The sequence below is a fragment of the Miscanthus floridulus genome, chromosome 7 (assembly GCF_019320115.1).
Source record: "Miscanthus floridulus cultivar M001 chromosome 7, ASM1932011v1, whole genome shotgun sequence".
Taxonomy (NCBI): Eukaryota; Viridiplantae; Streptophyta; class Magnoliopsida; order Poales; family Poaceae; genus Miscanthus; species Miscanthus floridulus.
Window position 1 is genome coordinate 97,001,238 of NC_089586.1, and position 21,708 is coordinate 97,022,945.

General features: G+C 51.9%; 1 pseudogene; it reads right to left on the reverse strand.

The window, feature by feature from the left end:
* Window positions 1-1,110: 1,110 nt before the first annotated feature.
* LOC136465913 (wall-associated receptor kinase 5-like) lies at window positions 1,111-20,001 on the reverse strand (annotated as a pseudogene).
* Between the last annotated feature and the right edge of the window lie 1,707 nt (window positions 20,002-21,708).

Here is a 21,708-nt window from a genome sequence, read left to right on the forward strand (position 1 = left end):
AAGAATCCCGGATGGGTACCAGATTGCTAGAGTTTGGAGGAATTAGGCTTGTGATCAACCAATCAGTTGTCCCTGTGGAATTGGAGTCTTCACCCGAAGATCGGAGTTGTCTTTCTGTTGTTTGCTGTATAAGGTTATATCCTTTGTACTAAGTATGTTATATATTGAGCATTGTCTTTCAATATTACCCTTATTTATAGCTATATGTGATATTTGACTTCCTGGGCTTACATATGGTGTGTATCTGGTTTTGTTCTTAAACCCAGGTGCTACACATGGAGCATTGTTCGAATGTGTTCCAAAATTGGAAAAATATCATCCACCTGTGGAATGATGATTCCAATAGAAGCCCAATAAGCGTGAGCAAAAGGACAAAAAAGGAAGAGGTTCTCCAAGGTTTCCTCAATCTGATGACTGCATAGAACACAAGTGTAATCCTCTGGAGCCATATTTTTTCTTTTAAGAAGTGCTCTAGTGTTTAATCGATCTTTTAGCCACAACCAGAAAAGAAGTGCTCTAGTCTAAAATGCGTGAAGCTAATTCGGATTTTCCATATGCAGATCAGTTGCATCTGTAGGATAGAGACATGGAGTTGTATTTCATATCTGCAAATACAGTTACGAAGTTCTGTGTTGAATGCATATCTACCGTGCTATTGATACTGTCCTGAAAGGACATTGAAGGGAAGAGTGAGTTCCTGTTGTCCGGAGTGTCAATTAACATTAGTCATGCTAATAACTGGCAAAAAAAAGAAGTGCAGCAGCATGTTGCAGTTGAAATCATGCATTAGTCAGATGGCTACTGGCACCACTGGTTAAGCCATTGGCAACTGCTCAAATTATCATTGGACTCATCGACAGCCATGACTATTTTGTATTTTCTTACACAACCTTATCTTTAATACAGTGACTTCATGTTATATGCATCTAAATAAATACGGAGGCATACAAGCGATGTGGTCTACAATATCTTGTGCATACACATAAAACACATCTATGAGATACAATCTCATCCAAATATGCTAAATATAACATAGCTTCCCCGAAATATATTATATCTCAAATGCATTAGTATCTAAGCAAAGCCCTTTATTATCTAGTGCAAATGTAGTTAGCGTGGCCTAAATGAAGACACATATTCTTGCTCCAAACTGTAGCACCTAGAGGTCTCTTGAGGTATTATATGGGTAGCATTAACTAGGTTGATATGTTCGAGGGAATTCTTAGCTTCTGCACATAGAAAAGGCTCAATATCTCCTTTTCCATGTAAATGTTGTCTTTTTCTCGGTCTCTTTGTTCTTAGGAATTGTAACCTCATCTCTACTTCTTTCATAGTCGGTTGCTCTCCTCCTTTGACCCTTAAGCATGCTTCTGTAAGTAAGGCAATTTCACTAATCTCTTCCCGGTCTGCTTCTTCCGCAACTTGAGTATCCATTGTTTCAATAAGAGACCCTTGGTGAAGTCCTTCAATGAAGAAATGCGTCAAGCTTTGCTTTGCACCTAAATCATTAATAAAAATTAGCTTCTTTCTTGTCAAAAGTTCCACAAGTATTACTCCAAAACTATATACATCACTCTTCTCCGTTAGTTGACCGGTATGATAATACTCTAGATCCAAGTAACCAAATGTTCCTTGAACAATTGTCACCACATGGGTCTCATCAAGTGAAAGAGATCTTGAAGCACCAAAATCTGAAACCTTTGTGGTGAAGTTGTCATCCAAGAGTATATTTGAAGACTTTACATCTCTGTGAAAAATTGGTATTGTAGCTGCTGAGTGTAGATAAGCCAGAGTTCCGGATGCTTCCACTGCAATCCTTATGCGATCATCCCATGAAAGCAAGCAAGCATTTTACTGTAGTATCCATGTGAAGAAGTTCATACAGAGTGCCATTTGAAATGAACTCATAGACAAGCAAGGGCAATTCATCTTCTAGGCAGCAACCAAATAGTTTCACCACATTACGATGGATGATTTGAGACAAACTGACAACTTCATTTATAACTTGGTCTATCTCTGTTTGCTCCACTATTTTGGATTTTTTAATGGCTACCACATGATGGTCTGATAGAATCCATTTATAAACTGTTCCATGTCCTCCACGACCAAGAACACGGGTAGTGTCGGTGCAGAAAGTGACCAACAAGTAAATATTTGTAGTTTTGCCATACGTTGTGCTCGGATGTGGCCTAGCACTCAATGACACAGGGTTTATACTGGTTCAGGAAACGTGCCCTACGTCCAGTTTGGGTCAGTCGGTGACTTTATTCCTGAGCCCAGGTGCTCAAAGTTTGTTGTGGGATTACAAATGAGAGGGAGTAAGATGGGGGGTATCAGAGGTCCGGTCGGACTCTGGGCCAAAGGGCCAAGAGTGACGGGAGCTCCAACGTGCGCTAAGTGTTCGAACGTATGCTCCGTCTTGGCTTTAGAGTTCTAGAGCCAAGCAGAGAGAATCGAAATCAACTATCTGAATCGTTCCTTGTTGGGAGAGAGCGCATCCCCTTTTATAGATGAAGGGGATGGCCTTACAAGAGAGAGAGAGAGAGTGTGTGTGTTCGTGTGCTACTAAGTCTTGTTGCCCACGCCGTCGGGTACAAGATGATTATAGGCGCCCACAATACTGTTTATGTCAGACGCATGTGGGAGGTTTTACCGTGTTTCACCAGGTATGGTAAATGTCGACGCCCACAACATTGTGGATGCCCAGACGCACATGGGGGGACTTACCGTGCTTGCCTGGTATGGGAATTGATGGCGCCCACAACACACTATAGGGCAAATGTCAGTGCCCTCAACTCTGTTTGGGTTCTGACATGTCTGGAAGGTTGCGGAGCACCCTTCTGACATGGTCTGACAGTACTGTCCTGCAGGTGTGCAGGGTTCGGTCCTCGGTATTGCAGTTGTCTTGAGCGTCTTGCCTTACTTGCTCTGCCCATTTCATGGGTCCTTACCGAGCGGGCGTCCCCGGTTGGTTGGTCCTAGTTGGCTTCGACTGCGCCGGTTGGAGAAGAGCTGTGAGCAGGGGTTCGGTGTATCCCCGGTCAGAGAAGCAGGTTAGAGTCGGAGTGGGAGGTAGGGATTCGCTAGGCCTTCTGGTTGGAGACGCGGGTCAGAGTCGGAGGTGGAGCGTTTGGCCATGCCTTCCGGTAGGAGAGGCGGGCCGGAGTCGGAAGCGAGCGTTGTCCTTTCTTTGGCCAGGCCTTCTGGTCGGAGAGGCGGCCGGAGTCAAAAGCGAGCGATGTTCCTCCTTGGCCAGGCCTTCTGGTCGGAGACTGGATCGCCCTTCTGGCCTATCATTTTAGGTATCTGGGCCGACCTAGGAGTTGCGCGTCGTTCACAACATCGTCTGCTGTGCTGAGCTTTTGCTGGGGAGCAGGCCCATTAGGGACCCCGAGTTTATGAACCCGACAGGAGCCCCCAAGCCCCTGGGTGATTCTAGTAGAATTGCGTGGGGGCTTTTTTCATTTTGCCGACGGGTGCGCGCGCGCGCACCCAGTGGGTGTAGCCCCCGAGCCCCCGGGGCGATTTAGGTAGAATCGCCAGGGGGCTATTGTCAGCGGGTGTGTGCATGTGCACCTTGGTGGGCATAGCCTCCTCTTTTTAGTTTCTGATCCATCGTTTTTTGTGAGCGCGGACCTATGCGTTTGGGCGCGGCTGAGGGACCGGGTGAGACAGAGTCGTCAACCAAGGCATTTTGTGCGCCAAGGGATCGGGCGAGTCAGAGTCGTGGATCCAAGCATCGGGCGCAGCTGAGGGATCGAGCGAATCGGAGTCACAGATCTAGGCGTCGGGCGCAGCCGAGGGATAGTTGAGGGATCGGGCGAGATGGACCCATGGATCCAGGCGTCGGGGCAAGCCGAGGGATCGAGCAAGATGGACTCATGGATCTAGGTATCGGGCGCAATCGAGGGACAGCCGAGGGATTGAGCAAGATGGACTCGCAGATCCAGGCGTCGGGTGTGCCGAGGGACAGCCGATGGATCAGGCAAGATAGACTCACGGATCCTGGCATTGGGCACAGTCGAGGGACAGCCGAGGGGTCGGGCAAGATGGACTCGTGGATCCAGTCATCGGGCGTGCCGAGGGACAGTCGAGGGATCGGGTGAGACAGACTCATGATCCAGGCATCGGGCATAGCCGTCGGGCGCAGCCGTCGGGCGCGCCGAGGGGTTAGGCTCGATAGGGGTCGGTTGAGTTTCGTGCATTACCCCATCCATAGTTTCCACAACCAGAGGGGCTGAGCTAACGTCACTTGCCTCGATGGCTCGAGTGACGCACTCGGTGAGCTCGCCAATGGGCACGTTCGAGTGAAATCCGGGTCCGTCGTTCATGACGGGGTCGACATAACCCTCATGTGGCATTCCCCTACTCCTTAACCCACGTCTTGGTAGATGCCCGGGTCATTTCGGAGACCGACCTAGGTGGCCCACTGGCCTCCCCTATATGGAGATTCTGTGGGCATGGCTCGAGGTTAGGATCGAATGAGAAGGTTGAGATGACCCTATCTACTTTTGAGCATATCGGGCGAGGGCCACTAGGGCTCATCTATGTTTTCTCCATTGGCTCTGTTTGACACGAGGCGGCCTCAAGCCCTTCGTAGGCCGGTCTTCGAACCCTAGTCTGTCGTTGCTCATGTTGAATGAGGCAACTACCGCTTCATGACGCAACATGAAGCGCTGTGATGCATCAACTGCATATGCAATGCTTTGGATGCATGGGATGAATGAATGAATGCGTGCATGGATGAATGTGCGAATGCGTGTATGAGAAATGATGAATGAATGATCATGTAAATAAATGAAATAAAAGGTTTTGGTAAAGTTACCTGGATGACTCGAGTGATGGGTTTGAGGAGCTTTTGTCGGATGTGTCCGACCGGGACCCATGCCCACCATTCATGACAGAGACGGTATAGCCTACATGGGGCGTTCTGCTGCTCCTTACCTGTCCCTCAGCATTCGCCTAAGTCGTCCGATCGACTCAAGAGGCCCGTTGGTTTCTCCTTGATGGAGGTCCCGTCGTTGGGCCCTTCTAGGTCTTGCCTAGGAAGGTGGAGGGCCGCCTGCACGTGGTTGCGCCTTGTTTTCTATGCCCGGTGTGCGGTAGTGGTGGGCCATGCCCAGGCCACGTCTCGTTAACCAGGCGTTGTCTTGTCGGGCAGGGCGCATCCCATCGGTTAGGACGTGTCCTGTCATATTCCCATCTACATTGAATAGGGGAAGGGAGAGGGTTTTTCACCCCAATCCTTTACCTTTCTTCAACTGTTGTGTCTCCTCCTTAAATAGGGGAAGGGAGAGGGTTTTTGTCCTATTTCTTCACCTATTCTCCAATTGCCGCCTCTCCTCCTTCTTCCTTCTCGCCAAGTGCGTTCGTGCACCACGGCGGTTCCTAAGTTAGAGAGGGTAAAGCGTGGGAGAGGAGAACTCATAGATCTGTTTCGTAATTTCAGAGCGAGATGTCGAGCTGGATGCCATCCAAGGTGGATGAGTCGGTGTTGGCCACCTTTGCCGAGAAGGGGCTGTTGCCACCGAAGGAGGTGGCGCACTGGAGGGCTCCCACGCGAGGGGAGGTTGTTTCACGACCTTGCGCCAATGAGGTTGTCTCTTTCCTCGCCTTCCACAAGTGTGGGCTAGGACATCCCGCGCACTGGTTCTTGCATGGACTCCTCAATGAGTGGGGCTTAGAACTGTAGCCCCTCAATCCGACTGTGGTGCTGCACGGCGCCGGTTTTGTGACCATCTGAGAGGCCTTCCTTGGGATGGAGCCACACATGGACTTCTTTCCTCCAACCATGGCGGCCATACTTCAGTAGGCAGTGTCCCTGTTTAGGAGTTTTTGGTGGATGGTTGGGTCTGAACCCTGGTAGCAGTTATGTCTGGTGGCAGTAAACGCTCTTGGATGATGCCCATGAAGGCGTGCATCAAGAGGACATCACCCAGCCTACGGATGGAGTGGAGGCCAGGTCGAAAGCTCCGTCCGAACTGAACATCGCCCCGTCGGAGGGCGAGCAGCCTTTATCTTCGCCGGTCGCGCCGTCAGCCGATGCCGCCAGGCGGCCACAGTAGTATTTAAAGTAGAAGTAATCAGCAAATGTAAAGGTTAAGTTCGTGGGGGAGTCCCTGTGTGAACAATTTTTTGTATTTGTGAATACATCAGTTTCATTTTGTGATGGAATCACTCGTAAGGGGAAGCATGTCCCATCCGTTCTTTGTTTTTACCCTTGCATAGCTCTATTTTTATCCTTTCTTTTTTGTACCTGCCCGTTCATTCCGTAGGCTGCAACTTTAAGAACCCGGGCGTGGCCCACGAGGCTCTACTGCTCGTAACCGTAGGTTATGGTGGGGTGCGATTGGTCGGGAGTTAAAACAAAGTCACGTAGGGTAATGAAAGGAACGGAATGCCCTTTCGCTCGGGCAACGCCCTTTCGTTTGGGCAAAAAAAGTATTACTATGTGATAGTAAAAAAGAGAGGTGGTATCGCACCCTCGTGGAGCCCCCGAGCGACCCGGGCTAAAAGTGTTCAGGCTGAGGTGCTTATAGGAGCAAACGTTGAATGAAAGAAAAGCGGTATGACTGAATTTTTAATGGAAGAAACGACATAACTGTTCGATGTTCCCAGTGTTGGTGAGAATGTTGCCGTCGTCGTCCTTCAGTCGATAGGCGCCTAGTCAGATCACCTCGGTCACCATATAGGGACCTTCCCATGGCAGAGAGAGTTTGTGCTTCTCCTTTGTTGATTGCGTCCTTTGGAGCACAAGATCTCTGACCTCAAGTGTCCTTCCTCTGATCTTCTTTTCGTGGTACCTACGGAGAGTTTGCTGGTACCGAGCAGAGTAGATGACGGTCATCTCACGAGCCTCCTCGAGTAGGTGAACCACGTCTTGCTAAGCCTCCACGGCTCGATCGCAGTCGAAGCCCTTCACTCTTGGGGCGCCGTGGTCGAGGTCTGAGGGCAACACTACTTCAGCTCCATAGGCCAGGAAGAAGGGTGTGAACCCTGTGGATCAGTTTGGGGTTGTTCTTAGGCTCTAGAGGATTGCTGGGACCTCTATGACCCATCACTCAGCGTACTTGTTGAGTCAGTCGAAGATGCATGGCTTAAGTCCTTAGAGGACCATGCCATTGGCACGTTCGACCTGATCGTTAGTACGTGGGTGTCCGACTGAAGCCCAGTCGATCCTAATGTCGTATCCATCACAGAAGTCCAGGAACTTCTTCCCGGTGAAGTTAGTTCCGTGGTCCGTGATGATACAGTTAGGAACGCCGAATCGGTAGATGATGTCGAGGAAGAACTTGATCGCCTCTTTTGAGCGGATGTTGGTGATGGGCTTCGCCTCTATCCACTTGGTGAATTTGTCGACCGCTACGAGCAGGTGAGTGAAGCCGTCCGGGCCCTTTTTGAGGGTTCCTACCATGTTGAGTCCCCAGACCATGAATGGCCAGGTGATGGCGATGGTTTGAAGCTCTTGTGCCAACAAATGTGTTTGCCGAGAGTAGAACTAGCATCCCTCACACCTACGGACGACCTCCTCTGCATCTCATAGTGCGGTGGGCCAGTAAAAACCTTGGCGAAAGGCTTTTTCGACTAGCGACCTTGGGGCCACATGATGTCCTCAGATTTCGGCATGGACCTCGAGGAGGAGTTGTTTCCCTTGGTCTGTCAGAATGCACTTCTTGAGTACTCTCGACGGACTTCGGTTGTAAAGCTCATCGCCGAGCACGATGAATGTTTTGGCACGTCGAGCGATTTGTCGTGCTTTGGTCCTTTCTGGTGGGAGAATCTCCTTGAGGAGGTAGGCGAGCAGCGGTGCTCGCCAGTCAGCTTGATCAAGAGCTACCATGGTGATGTCGACGGGCGACATTGTTGTGGAGGCACCCGGGTCGGAGCCCCCGAGTGTCGGGTTGGTGTCGAAGCATGTATGGATCAGACCTCTAGGATACGGGTTGATGGCTCATGGAGGTCATTGATGAAGACGCCATCTAGAGTCGGAGCCTGCCTAACAGCCAATTTTGTGAGAAAATCGGCGGCATCGTTGTTCTTTTGGGGGACATGATGTAGTTCGATCCCCTAGAATTTGTCCTTGAGCTTGCGCACCTCCTGGTAGTATACTGCCATGAGGGGGCTTTTGCAAGAGGACTCCTTCATGACTTGGTCAACGACCAACTCTAAGTCACCGCGGACATATAGCTATGTAGCACCGAGGTCGATGGTGATGCGCAGTCCGTTGATGAGGGCCTCATATTTTGTGGTGTTGTTTGAAGCCAAAAAATGGAGGCAGATCACGTACTAGTGCCTGCTCCCATCCGGGGAGATTAGAATCACTCCAGCCCCTGAGCCGGGCGCCATCACCGATCCGTCGAAGTACATCATCCAGTACTCGTGGGTGACGTCCAGGGTCGGTAGCTGGACCTCCATCCATTCAGCAACAAAGTCTACGAGAGCCTAAGACTTAATAGAAGTACAGGGCATATACCTGATATCATGGCCCATTAGCTCGAGTGCCCATTTGGAGATTCGTCCCGTGGCGTTGTGGTTGCGAACGATGTCTCCTAGCGGGTATGAAGTGAAGACCAAGACTTCGTGGTCGGTGAAGCAATGCAGGAGCTTCTGGGTCACCATCAACACAGCGTACAGAAGTTTTTGCACCTAGGGGTACCAAACCTTGGGGTCGGTGAGTACTTCTCCGATGAAGTATAATGGTCGTTGGACCTTAAGGTGGTGTCCAGGCTCCTCCCTTTCGATGACTAGGGCGGTGCTCACCACGTGGTTGCTTGCCGTGACATAGAGGAGGAGGGGTTCTCCCCGTTTGGGAGCGACGATGATTGGTGCCGACATCAGTGACACTTTGAGGCTCTCCAAAGCCTGCTGTGCTTCCTCAGTTCAAATGAATGTGTCCATCTTCTAGAGAAGCTTGTAGAGAGGCATCCCCCACTCGCCTAGCTGGGAGATGAACCAGCTTGGGGCGGCTAAACAGCCAATGAGCCTTTGTACACCCTTGATGTTGCGTATAGGGCCCATGTTGGAGATGGACGTGATCTTTTTAGAGTTGGCCTCGATACCGTGTTCGGACACGATGTATCCAAGCAGCTTCCCCTTCGAAACCTCAAAAACACATTTTTTGGGATTCAATTTGACGCTAAACCTTTGGAGGTTCGCGAACATTGTGGCCAAGTTTGCGATCAGGTCGCAAGCTTGAGTCGTTTTGACCACTATGTCATCAACATAGACGGCGATTGTTGGTTTTGGCCAGTCGACCTGATCAGGCTAGTCGAGCGGGTCGATTTGGTCGGCGAAGCATTGCTGCATGCACCATTGGTAGATGGCGCCAGCGTTCTTTAGACCGAAAGGCATGGTTATGTAGCAGTACGAATCATACGGGGTGATGAACAAGGTTGCGAGCTAGTCAAACTCTTTCATCATGATCTGGTGATAGCCTGAGTAGGCATCTAGAAAGGAGAGGATTTCACATCCTGAGGTGGAGTTGATTATCTGGTCTATGCATGGCAAAGGAAAATGGTCCTTTGGACACGCTTTGTTGAGGCTGGTGTAATCAACACACATTCTCCATTTCCCAGTCTTCTTTTTAACAAGAACAGGACTGGCAAGCTAGTCAGAGTGGTATACCTCTTTGATGAATCCGGCTGCCAGGAGTTTGGCGATCTCCTCGCCTATGACCCTACGCCTCTCGCGTCAAAGCAATGCAGACGCTGTTTGGCAAGCTTTGAGCCCGGGATGAGGCACAGTGCATGCTCAGTGACCTCCCATGGCATGCCCAGCATGTCAGAAGGCTTCCATGCGAAGACATCGTGATTGGCGCATAGGAAGTCGACGAGCTTGCATTCCTATTTGGCCAGGAGCTGGGTCCCGATCCTCACCGTCTTGGTTGGGTCGGTGGGGTCAATCCCCACAGCCTTGGTTTCCTCGAGTGGGCGGAAGGCAGTCGAGGAGGTTGGCTTGTTGGAGTCTGGGACCGCTGGAGTCGATGATTCCCCGAGCTGAGGGAGCTCGGCAGAGTTGATGACGGCAGTGGCGAGCTCAAATTGCTCGCGGTCGCACGTGTAGGCATGCGAAAAGGTGCTGCCCACGGTGATGACGTCGTTCGGTCCTGGCATCTTCAACTTGAGGTAGGTGTAATTGGGGATCGCCATGAACTTGGTGTAGCATGGCCGCCCCAAGATGGCATGGTAGGACCCGAGAAAGTCCACCACCTCAAAGGTGAGGTCCTCCGAGCGGAAGTTGGCTTGGTTGCCAAACGTGATGGGCAAGTCGATCTGCCCGAGTGGGTATGCCTGCGTCCCCGGGATCACGCCGTGGAAGGGAGAGCTCACTGGACGGAGCTTCGACTAGCGGATGCACATGGCATCGAGGGTGTCGACATAGAGGATGTTGAGGCCACTACCTCCGTCCATCAGCACCTTGGTGAGGCACTTCTTGCGGACAATGGGGTCGACGACGAGCGGGTAGCGGCCTGGTCTGGCAACATGGGAAGGGTGGTCCCTCTGATCAAAGGTGATCAGAGATTTCAACCAGCTAAGGAAGGAGGGGATGGCCATCTCGGTGGTGCATGCCTCTCTATAGCGCACCTTCTACTGGCGCTTGGAGTAGATGGCATCAGATCCCCCAAAGATCATGATGCATTCCTCGGGATCGGGAAAGTCGTCCCCATCCTTTCCCGCCACGCCCCCTTTCTTGGCCACTGCCTCCTTGCCCTTTCCTTCTTTTGGCCCGCCGTTCTATCGCAGAAAGCACTTGAGGAGTTCACAGTCCTTGTAGAGGTGCTTGACGGGGTAGGAGTGGTTGGTGCATGGGCTCTCCATGAGCTTGTCGAAGTGGTCAGGTAGGCCCTACTAGGGCTGCTTGCCCGTGCGATCAGCCACGGCAACCAACGTGGAGTTGCTCGGTCGGCGATGATCCTTCTTGTTCTTTTTGCCCCTCTGCATGGAGGGGCCCTTGTCTTGATCCTCATGCTTGGCCTTGCCCTTGTAACCTCCATAAAACCCGGGAAGACTGCTCTGACCGCCTCCTTGCCAGAGGCGTTGTTTGTGGCGATGTCGAGCAGGTAGCGGGTGGTACGGGGCTTCAGACAGCCGAGGTTGTGGATCAAGGACTCGTAGGTCGTCTCGGAGAGGAACACGCTGATGATGTCCGCGTCGATGACATCAGGAAGGGAGTTGCACCGTTTCGAGAACCTATGGATGTAATCCCATAGGGACTCATTGGGCTCCTGCTGGCAGCTCTTGAGGTCCCAGGAATTCCCAAGACGGACGTACATCCCCTAGAACTTTCCAATCAAGATCCTCTTGAGATCCGCCCTATCGCGGATGCTGCTAGGCAGGAGGAATTCGAGCCATGCTCGAACGTGCTCCCCCACGCAGATGGGGAGGTACTAAATGATGAAGTGGTCATCATCCACTCCTCTGGCTCGGTAGGTGAGCCAAAAGTCTTCGAGCCATATATCGGGATTTGTTTCCCCGATATACTTGGCGACGTTGGTGGGTGGCTGGAAGCGTTGTGGGAACGACGCTCTCTGGATGCGATGGCCAAAGGCCTAGGGTCCTGGGCCGTCTGGGCTAGGACTTCGGTCGTCCGGTCGACGACCATGCCTGGTGTGCGTGTCATGCTCCCCTCGATGGTCTGGTCAGGGCTCGTGCAGCCTGCTCTCGCCGCTGCTCGGTGGACGTCATTGTCCCGTCGGACTTGACGCCAATTATTGATGATGTTGTGGGCATCTCGATTCAGTCTGAGCCGCTCGCGCATGGGCGGTCGGTGTGGAGCTGGCGCTGGGTCCAGCCGTGGTGTGGCTGCGGCCTCCTATGCCGCGCTCGACGGCTATAGCGGTGAGCAGATGGAGCGACTGGACTGGTGCGGCCCCTGCCCCCAGTGGAGAAAGAGGCTGTGAGTCGGTGTCACGACATGGAGCTCTCTGCCTGTTGAACAGCGGTGGTCTCCACCAGCGCCCGGAGGTTCCGGTGGATCGCCTGTTCCTGGGGGTGATAGGCTCGGGAAGGCCGCACAGAAGCATCGCTGCAGCGGCAATGTTCTGGCCAGTCCAAGCAAATTGTGGGGGATCGTTTCCCCCATCCATGATGTTACGCTGGACCTAACGGGCGTGCCCCCGGGCGCCGCTCGCTGGGTCACGCGTGCGCGGCACAGCATGTCGCACTGAGCGTGTTGGCGCAGGCGGCGGCTGGTTCTGCCGCCTTTGTCGTAGCTCCTCGCCGTGCTCCTACACACACGAGAGGGCTTCCGCACGAGGGTCCAGAGGGGTGTGAGTCTGTAGGGACTCTGCTACCACCGGCGGCTGTCCTAGGGTGTTCGCCATAGCGCACTCCTGGGGCAGAGGGTGGCTAAGTGCCACGTCACCGATGCTAGAACCGTCGCTCTCAACCTTGTCATCCATGAGGCCGTGGAAAGAGGCGGGAGCATAGCTCGCCATCCCCATGAATTCAGATGTGAGAGGGGTGGCGTCAGCATCTTTCGGAGTCCCTGGGCGTACGGGTCTGTGGGGGACGCGAGGCCATAGGGGAACCAGTCGTATGGTGGTTGCGGTGTGGACAACGGGGTCCCTCCAGATAATCGGCAGACGATAGTAAATAGCGAGTAAAGAATAAAACGTACGTCACTCACAGTGGGGTTTGAGCCCAGCGTAGGCTCGGAGCGAAGCGCAGGTGCCTCATCATTGAGGTCGCCGGGTGGCTTAGAGACGACGGAGGGCGTTCCTCCTCCGACGGGTGTCGGGATCAGCGCCTCCTCACGAAGGCGAAGCATGGCGAGCCGGTCAGTGATGAAGTCCAGGCACCTGAAGAGGAAGGCCTGGGACGGTTCGAAGATGGGAGGAACCCACATCCCAACGGGTGGGAGCGTGGGAAACTCCAGCGAGCCAAAGCGAATCATATCGTTTGAGCCCGCCATGCCGAAGATGGCGGAAAGATGGGCCATCCGATGACCAAAAGCGTGAACATACGGTGTCTTCCCCATGGACGACACCAACTGTCGGTGCAGAAAGTGACCAACAAGTAAGTATTTATAGTTTTGCCGTACGTTGTGATCGGATGTTGCCTAGCACTCAATGACACAGGGTTTATACTGGTTCAGGCAACGTGCCCTACATCCAGTTTGGGTCGGTCGGTGACTTCATTCCTGAGCCCAGGTGCTCGAAGTTTGCTGTGGGGTTACAAACGAGAGGGAGTAAGATGGGGGGTATCAGACGTCCGGTCGAACTCTGGGCCAAAGGGCCAAGAGTGACGGGAGCTCCAACATGCGCTAAGTGTTCGAACGTATGCTCCGTCTTGGCTTTAGAGTTCTAGAGCCAAGCAGAGAGAATCAGAATCAACTATCTGAATCGTCCCTTGTTGGGAGAGAGCACATCCCCTTTTATAGATGAAGGGGACAGCCTAACAAGAGAGAGAGAGTGTTCGTGTGCTACTAAGTCTTGTTGCCCACGCCATCAGGTACAAGTTGATTGTAGGCTCCCAGAATACTGTTTATGTTAGACGCAATTGGGAGGTTTTACCGTGTTTCACCAGGTATGGTAAATGTCGGCGCCCACAATACTGTGGATGCCCAGACGCATGTGGGGGGCCTTACCGCACTTGCCTGGTATAGGAATTGATGGCGCCCACAACACTGTAGGGCAAATGTCGGCACCCTCAACACTGTTTGGGTTCTGACATGTCTGGAAGGTTGCAGAGCACCCTTCTGACATGGTCTGACAGTACTGTCCTGCAGGTGTGCAGGGTTTGGTCCTCAGTATTATAGTTGTCTTGAGCGTCCTGCCTTACTTGCTCTGCCTATTTCCTGGGTCCTTACCGAGCGGGCGTCCCTGGTCGGTTGGTCCCAGTCGGCTCCAACTACGCTGGTCGGAGAAGAGCTGTGAGCAGGGGTTCGGTGTGTCCCCAGTCGGAGAAGCGGTCAGAGTCGGAGGTGGAGGCGGGCATTGACTAGGCCTTTCGGTCGGAGACGCGGGTCGGAGTCGGAGGCGGAGCGTTTGGCCATGCCTTCCATTCGGAGAGGCGGGCCGGAGTCGGAAGCGAGCGTTGTCCTTTCTTTGGCCAGGCCTTCTGGTCGGAGAGGCAGCCGGAGTCGGATGCGAACATTGTTCCTCCTTGGCCTGTCGGAGACTGGATCGCCCTTCTGGCCTATCGTTTTAGGTATCTGGGCTGGCCCAGGAGTTGCCCGTCGTTCGCAACGTCATCTGCTGGGCCGAGCTTTTGCTGGGGAGCAGGCCCATTAGGGACCCCGGGTTTATGAACCCGACAGGTAGCATCAAAATTATTGGTCGCCTCCTTTAGTTCCTCCAATGTGAATATCTTTGTTTTGCTTGTAGCACAGTCTTCTGAGATTAGTTGCTCCAATAACAGACCTTGATTTTTCTTGAAGTATGCTCGTCGGATTCAACTTTGGATGCCTTTTTTCCACTTATTGGCAATTATAATTATACCCAAGGCAATAAATATGGATCCAATGCCACAGCTAGTTCCAATTGCAATACCTATATGCACTTGCTATTGTCATGAAATCATGTTAATGTTTACAAACTATAATTTCAAGGGAGTTTTGTTTGCTATGGCTTACCCAAAAGAAGATTCCGTTGTTTAGCTGATGTAACACACCTCCTCTTGATGAAATCAAATTCTTGGGTATGAGAGCACGGTGTGCACCTATAGCTTCCAGGAATGTTTTGACATGTACCTTTGCAGTAGTTTGGCAGTGAGCATTCATCAATATCTGTAGACAATCAATTCTCGTTATTCATTATATATGTTGATCATCATAATCTGTGGTTGCATACTTGCATAACAAGCTGATGAAAAGGAATCTCCTGTCTATATCTGCCTAGTCTAATTTAGCTACAAATTACAACTTTGTTGGAGTATGTGAATTTGTTAATTTTCTTTCCATTTTCAGGTGTGAACTATGGTACTGCTGTAGCACATACTGAAGGAGGAAAAGTATATACCTGTGCAGCCATCCTGTATATACGGATTTCCTGAGTAGCCAGAAGAACACTTGCAACGATATCCCATAAATATTTTCCCATAGGTCACGTTTTGGCAATCACTGTTTACACTACGGCATGCATAGTTACTACTTCTCCTATGCATAGCTTGTTCACAAGATGAATTTGTAACTGCCCATCTTATAACAATGTCGTATTCCATAGAAAAATCAAATTGGTCTTCCACAGGGCCGTAGAGGTACACTCCTCCCCTTTCGTTGGCCTGAGCTATTATTACTTCTTTCCCGGAGCTAGCATTGTTTAGCACGTTGCTAACCATCAGAGTCCCATCTTCTACTGACAGACCAGTCACGTGAAACTGTGTATCTTCTTTCCCGGAGCTAGCATTGTTTAGCACGTTGCTAACCATCATAACAAGCTGATGTTGTGCTAAAAAGCGTCTCAATTGCGGTGGTACAGTTAAGTCGGAACCTTTGGTTTCCGAAACAATCTTCTTCGAGCCCGAAAGGGAAGGGAATGGAAATGTTCCCACATGACCTCTGGCAGTGTTCTTTAGGCTTGGGGTTGTAATCTGCTTCATAATAGTAGATTGATAGAGTTAGGACATTGAGATAAAACATTAATATTTCAATTTTTTTACATAAAGCAAGCAGGGAGAACCTTGCATGCATCCTTCAGAAAGGCAAGCATTATAATTATAATAATAATTGTTGTTGTAGCAGTAGCAGCTGTAACCTCCATAAAACCCATTTTCACAAGAGCTGCCCGTGGCACAGGCATAACTTGTGTTGTTCATTTGCGCACTTTCGCAGCTTGGTTGGTCCATGATGGCAACCTCAAGTTCAGCATCAGAAATCTTGCTTGCATTTGTCCAACTTGAGAAAAGAACAGTCGCATCTTGCATGTATTGTTCTTTTGACATGAAAGCCATAATGCCAGGGTGCAGAGGATCTGACTGTGCTGACATATTGCCAGTCCGAACTATTGTTCCCTGAAAGCCTGAGGTCAAGTTAACCCATTGCAAGGCCCTTGATTCGGCAATACCTTGCCGTGGCACCTGCTCATGCAGGAGCCGATTGGGTTCCTTACATAATCGAACAATTCAACATCGAAATCGCAGCCAAGGAAGAACAAAATGTCATAACTGTAGATAGTAATCCCCTTAGTGGGAGCATCCCAAGATATATTGTAGGCGTTCACACTAGATTCTTCCAAGTTAGGAGTATAGTTGAAGAACACAGCATGGGTGTAAATTGTGGTACTGGTACCATAAATGTGATTAACCTGAGTTGTGCTGTTGCCCAGAAATAACTTTGGAGGTTGAGTGGTGTAGTTGCAGGTAAGCTCGAAGCCTTGTCGGAAGCAGCCGGCTCCTATGCCGAAGGGGTAGGTGATGTCGACGTTCCCACAGTTCGGCAGGACTGAAAATACTGTTCCGGCTGATTGTTGTAAGAGAAAAATACTGTTCTGGCAGAACGTGAACAGTGATTTCGTGAGTGACAGAGCCAGCCAGCCGGCCGGCAATCAGCCAGCCGAACGCGCCCTAAGGAGGCAGCGGACGGGATATACAGTTTCGTGACTACGGGACTACGCATATTTAAAGGCCATCGATACAGTTCGTGCACGCGTAGATACTCCTGTCAGGAGCAAATTAACACGCCAACGCCATAATACTCCTGTCCCAGCAGATGTTATGGTCGTCGGCTGCCAGGTACTTCACGCACGGTCGCTTTGGCTAGCGTCTATATGACTGTGTGTGGTCTGGTAGTTATGAGGCATATCACAGTGCGTGATTGAGAGTTTACCAGGGTTCAGGCCTGAAATGATCGAATTTCTGTGAAATTTATCTATTTTGGTGAGGTCCGAAACAATACTATACCGGTCAAAGATTTTGATTAAATTTGAATTTTAGTTTACTCTAGAGTTGAAAAACAAATCTATGAGTTCTTCATTTCTATTAAATGCATACCTATCAAGCTATAATTCAGTCGTCGCTGGGACCAAAAACGACTCGCCAAGTGCGTTGCTCACTAGCTAGCTCCCAAAGCTCATTGCTAATGGGCCATGGCAAAACCAAATAAACGAGTTAACGGCTCGCCAAGTGCGTTCATTTGGCAACACTGTCATGCTGGATGATTAAGGATTACACGTCTGGTCTGCATCTCATGCTATGTATCTTTTTTCTTTTTTGAAAAAAAGAGAGAACTGAAATCAATTCCTCACGCTATCTTCTTTGAGAAGCTAACCTGCAAAGTTAATACGTGTATGCGAGTCTCTTTAGATCTTGCGTGCATGGTTATTTTTAGCCAAACAAGAAAAGAAGTGAGATCTCCTTATCTTGTTCACCAGTCTTGCATGTGAAAGTGGGAATCAGCAACTTAAGAAATACGAAACCTTAATACTAGGTCAAGCGTTGTTTTGGTAGTATATAGGCAGAATAGTCATTGTAGTCTTTGAACTACAAGGTACTAAAAAGTGTATAGCGCGAGTTGGTAGTGAATTGGTGTCGAGACAGGAGGCACTATTGCGGATGCTAAGTTCCGATAGCGGCATATGGTAATCACATTAAATTTAAGCATATATATGATGAATAATGGGTATAAATATGCATTCAATTATATAATTATTCTCAAAGAACTTATCTCTAGCATACTTAAATTAAGAAAAAAAACATGGCAAAAATTGCTAGCGGACACCTAAAGTGAGGTCGCTTTGCCAGCGGACACCGAAAAAGATTGATTTGCTGGCGAACACTCTAGTTTGTGCCAAACTTGCTGAAGGACACTAGACGTATTAAAATATTTATTTCTGGCTTAGGAGGTGAGAGAACAACTGTGAAATGACGTTTTTGCCCTCTGTCTCTTTCTTCTTCCTCTCTCCCTTTCTTCTCGCCGTGACTGGCTGTCGATATTTCGAGTAAACACCAACTAGTAAATTTATATTTGTTGCGCGTTAGGCCCGGATAGTGTGCTAAAGGACATAAGGATTATACTGGTTTGGGCAGAATGTCCCTACATCCAGACTATTGTTGCTGCTCATGTTATTAGCACTGAAAATGTTCGTAGTAGGGGGTACAAACGGCCGAGAGAGTGACAGGTCCCAAGTCTCTGATGGAAAGGTCGAAAGGGCGCTGAGAGCTCGGTTGCTGCTCAGCCGTGTGTAATGTGGTGCGTGGTGTGTCGAATTGATCCATCCCCTTAGTGGGGTGCCCTGCCTTCCCTTTTATAGATCAAGGGGGAGCAGGGGTTACAGATGGGGGAAAGAAGAAAAACCAGAGGCCAAGAAGGTCCTTTGAAGGTGCCGGGTCTTCATTTTCCTCTGAGCCAGCCCTGCTGACTTGGCAGACGGTGCTAGGGATAGCACGTTTGCTGATCTTGATAGGGCCGTGCTCTGGCTTCGTTCAGTAAGTGGTCACATCCCATCCTACCCCGGCGGGCGGCGTGGCGCACCAGGATGCCGAGCCATGACCCTACGGGGAGCAGACGGGGAAGTGACCATACGTCCGTTACTGTAGATGATGTGAGCTCCCTCCTGGATCGTAGTGGTTGTCGTATGCTATGTCAGGATCCGCGTCCGAGGGTTGATGGTGGCGCCCATAACACTGTGAGACAAAATTCGGTGCCTACAACACTGTTTGGGCCCTGTCATGCCTGGAAGGGCTTAAAGCGTCTGTCTCATCATATCCTGACCGTACTTTCTCGCAGGTGTGCATGGTATGGTTCTCGGTACCGCGGTTGACTTGAGTGTCCTATCTTACCCTGTGCTCGTCATCATGAAGGAGCAGGGTGCAAACGTTGGGTGAGGCAGAGCTAGCCCTCAGATATCGGGCGAGGTGGAGCCTGCCCTCGGACGTCGGGCGAGGCGGAGCCCTTAGACATCGGGCGAGGTGGAGCCAGCCCTCAGTCGTCGGGCGAGGTGAAGCCAGTCCCCGGTCATCAGGCGAGGCGGAGCCAGTCCCCGGTCATCGGGCGAGGCGGAGCCAGCCCTCAGCCGTCGGGCGAGGTGGAGCCAGCCCTCAGCCGTCGGGCGAGGCAGAGTCTGCCCCTAGACGTCGGGCGAGGCGGAGCCAGCCCTCGGACGTCGGGCGAGGCGGAGCCTACCCTCAGACGTCGGGCGAGGCGGAGCCAGCCCTCAGCCATCGGGCGAGGCGGAGTCTGCCACCAGACGTCGGGCGAGGCGGAGTCCAGCCCTCGGGGGTCGGGTGAGGCGCAGCCAACCCTTTGGGGCCAGGCCAGGCGCAGCCTACCTTCGATCGTATGGGCAAGAAGTGTAGTTGTGTTCTTGTCTGTTCGGAAGCATCAATGTTGGATGGTTTATTTAGCTCCTCCTCTTTGGGTACCCCAGTATTCGGTCCTCAACAGTAGCCCCCGAGCCCCCGGGTGATTCGGATTGAGTCGCCCAGGGGGTGTTTCGATTCGCCAGAGGGTGCGCGCGAGCGCACCCATCGGGTGTAGCCCCCGAGCCCCTGGGTGATTCGGATAGAATCGCCTAGGGGGTAATTCGGACTCTCCGCGGGCATGGTTGTGAGATTTGGCATTTTGATCAACTGGATAGTTTAAAGGGAACCCTAGTATCCCGTTTGCGGGGATTCATCCAAGGTCAGCCCAATTGAGACTCGATGGCGGATCAGGACTCCCTTGAGGTTTGTTTGCCTATGTTTTTGGCCGCTCACGGGCCCATCCTTCGTTGGGATGGCCGCCGAAACCATTGGGCTAGCCCTCAAACTCCTGGGCCCAGGCGGGCTGAAGCAACGCTTTTTTGACCCATATCCCCTCTGCGGGAAAAGTGTCCTGGTCTGCCCGGGAAGGCGAAATGTCTGACGCGACTTTGGTGGGAAAGGATAGGGATTCCGGGCGCATATCCCACGACATGATGTGGTGGTGTATCGTGGCAGACACGGAGATCTAGGTGGACGGTTGCCCTTCTCGCATCCATCGCCCCTATAAAACTAAGGGGTTCGCCTCCAGGATTCCGTACTTTGCCTCTTTGCCTTTGCATCTACAACCTCCACCGCCAATCGCTTGAGCCTCCCACACCCGCATCGCAGCTGCCGTCAAGCTCACATCCAACCACCCTAATCACCTAATGGAGCCATGGTGCAGATCCGATGTCACCCTCCAGCGCCTGGAGGGCCTCGTTTGCCGTAGCCTTCTTTGCGCCGAGGAGTGGCGGCTGTCTAGCAATGAAGACGCACCGTCGCCGCCCGATGGCTACGTCATGCCCTTCGCCCACTCTCATATTGCACCATGGCCGAGTGGCAGAAGAAGACAAAGGAGGTTGAGAGGAAGAAGCAGCAGCAGAAACAATAGGCACGGGAGTGAGGAGAGGAGACAGACATTGATGACGATGACAAGGAGGAGGAGGAGGATGATGAGGTAGTCGTAGACACCGAGTGGGGTGACCTAGGAAGTGAGGACACGCTAACAGGTACCCACTCGTCAATGCAGGGACCCTTCCCGTTCCACGCGGGAGAAAGAGCGTCCGTGGGGCCAGTAGAGATGGGACGAATTGTTGGCCTGCCCTAAGAGATAGCAGGAGCGGGCGGGTCTACCACCGCACCTAGGGTGCCAGCGCAGGGGGGTGGTCCTACCGCCGCACCTCAAGAGCCAGCAGAAGCAGGCGGATCTGCCGCTGCATTGGTGGAGGGCGGTGGCTCCGCTGCCGCGCCCTCGTATACAAGGGAGGCGGGTCCCTCTGCCCAGGAGCAGGGGCAGACTCGAAATGGTCCTGCCCTAACGAGGCGAAACAGAGACCTGGGGGCTCATCCCCTAAACGGCCATGCTCAATAGCGCTGGTGTAAGCCACCAGTTCCTCTGCGTTTGCTCTGTTTTTCTCTATTTTCATCATGACTCATGCTTTTTGTGTTCTTGCAGCGTCTTGAGGCGGTGGCGCCCAAGAAGAGCGTCGCCATTCAGGCGAGACGGGGGCCGTCGCCCGACGTCGCTCCTATTTCGTGCAGGAGCAGAGCCAATGCTGCGGCCTCGTCGGCCGGTCAAGTGTCGCCTGTGGTGGTGCTCGTGCCCTTGGTGGCTCAAGCGGACGCTGGGGCTGAAGGAGCATCCTTGGGGGTCGCCAAGCAAATGGCGGCAAAGGTGATTCCGCTGCCTACATCGGAGCGGATGGAGCTACCGCTCGCACTTGTGGCGCCGTCTATGGTGGGTGCGGCATCGCTAGTTGAGGCCATGGTGTCGCAAGCGGAGGTGGCCACGACCGTGATAAGCTAGGTGTAGCCGGACGCAGCCGTGGTGGTGCCCGAGGAAGCAGCACGATCCGTGCCTCCGGCGGCCTAGGCGACGGCGCCCGATGCGGGCCAGACGGAGGCGGACATGGCCGAAGGGTCCCCGGGCATCGTGGTGGCAGGGGAGAGGACCAGCGGGCGGTTGCCCTAGGCCTTGACATCGAGGGCAGCCGCTCGCCCGCGCGGGGTGAGTCACTGCTCCAGTGGATGGATCCTCAAGACTCATCATGGATTCTCTTCTCGCTGGATGATGCCACCGAGAGCACAGAGCGGGAGAGTCTCAATGGAGTGATTTCAGCTATGATGGATGTCCTAAACTAGGCCAGGGGTGTCCTACATGACGTCATCTTTCCTGCTGGCCAGGTATCTGCTTAATTTCCCCTCTCGCTTTCTTCTTTCTTCATGTATTTTTGTGTTTTTTGACTTTGGTCTTCTTTTCAGTCCCTTATCGCTCGTAGCTGGGGGAAATCCTGGTTCCTCCGCGAACAGAAGGTGGAAAGGGACCGCCTCA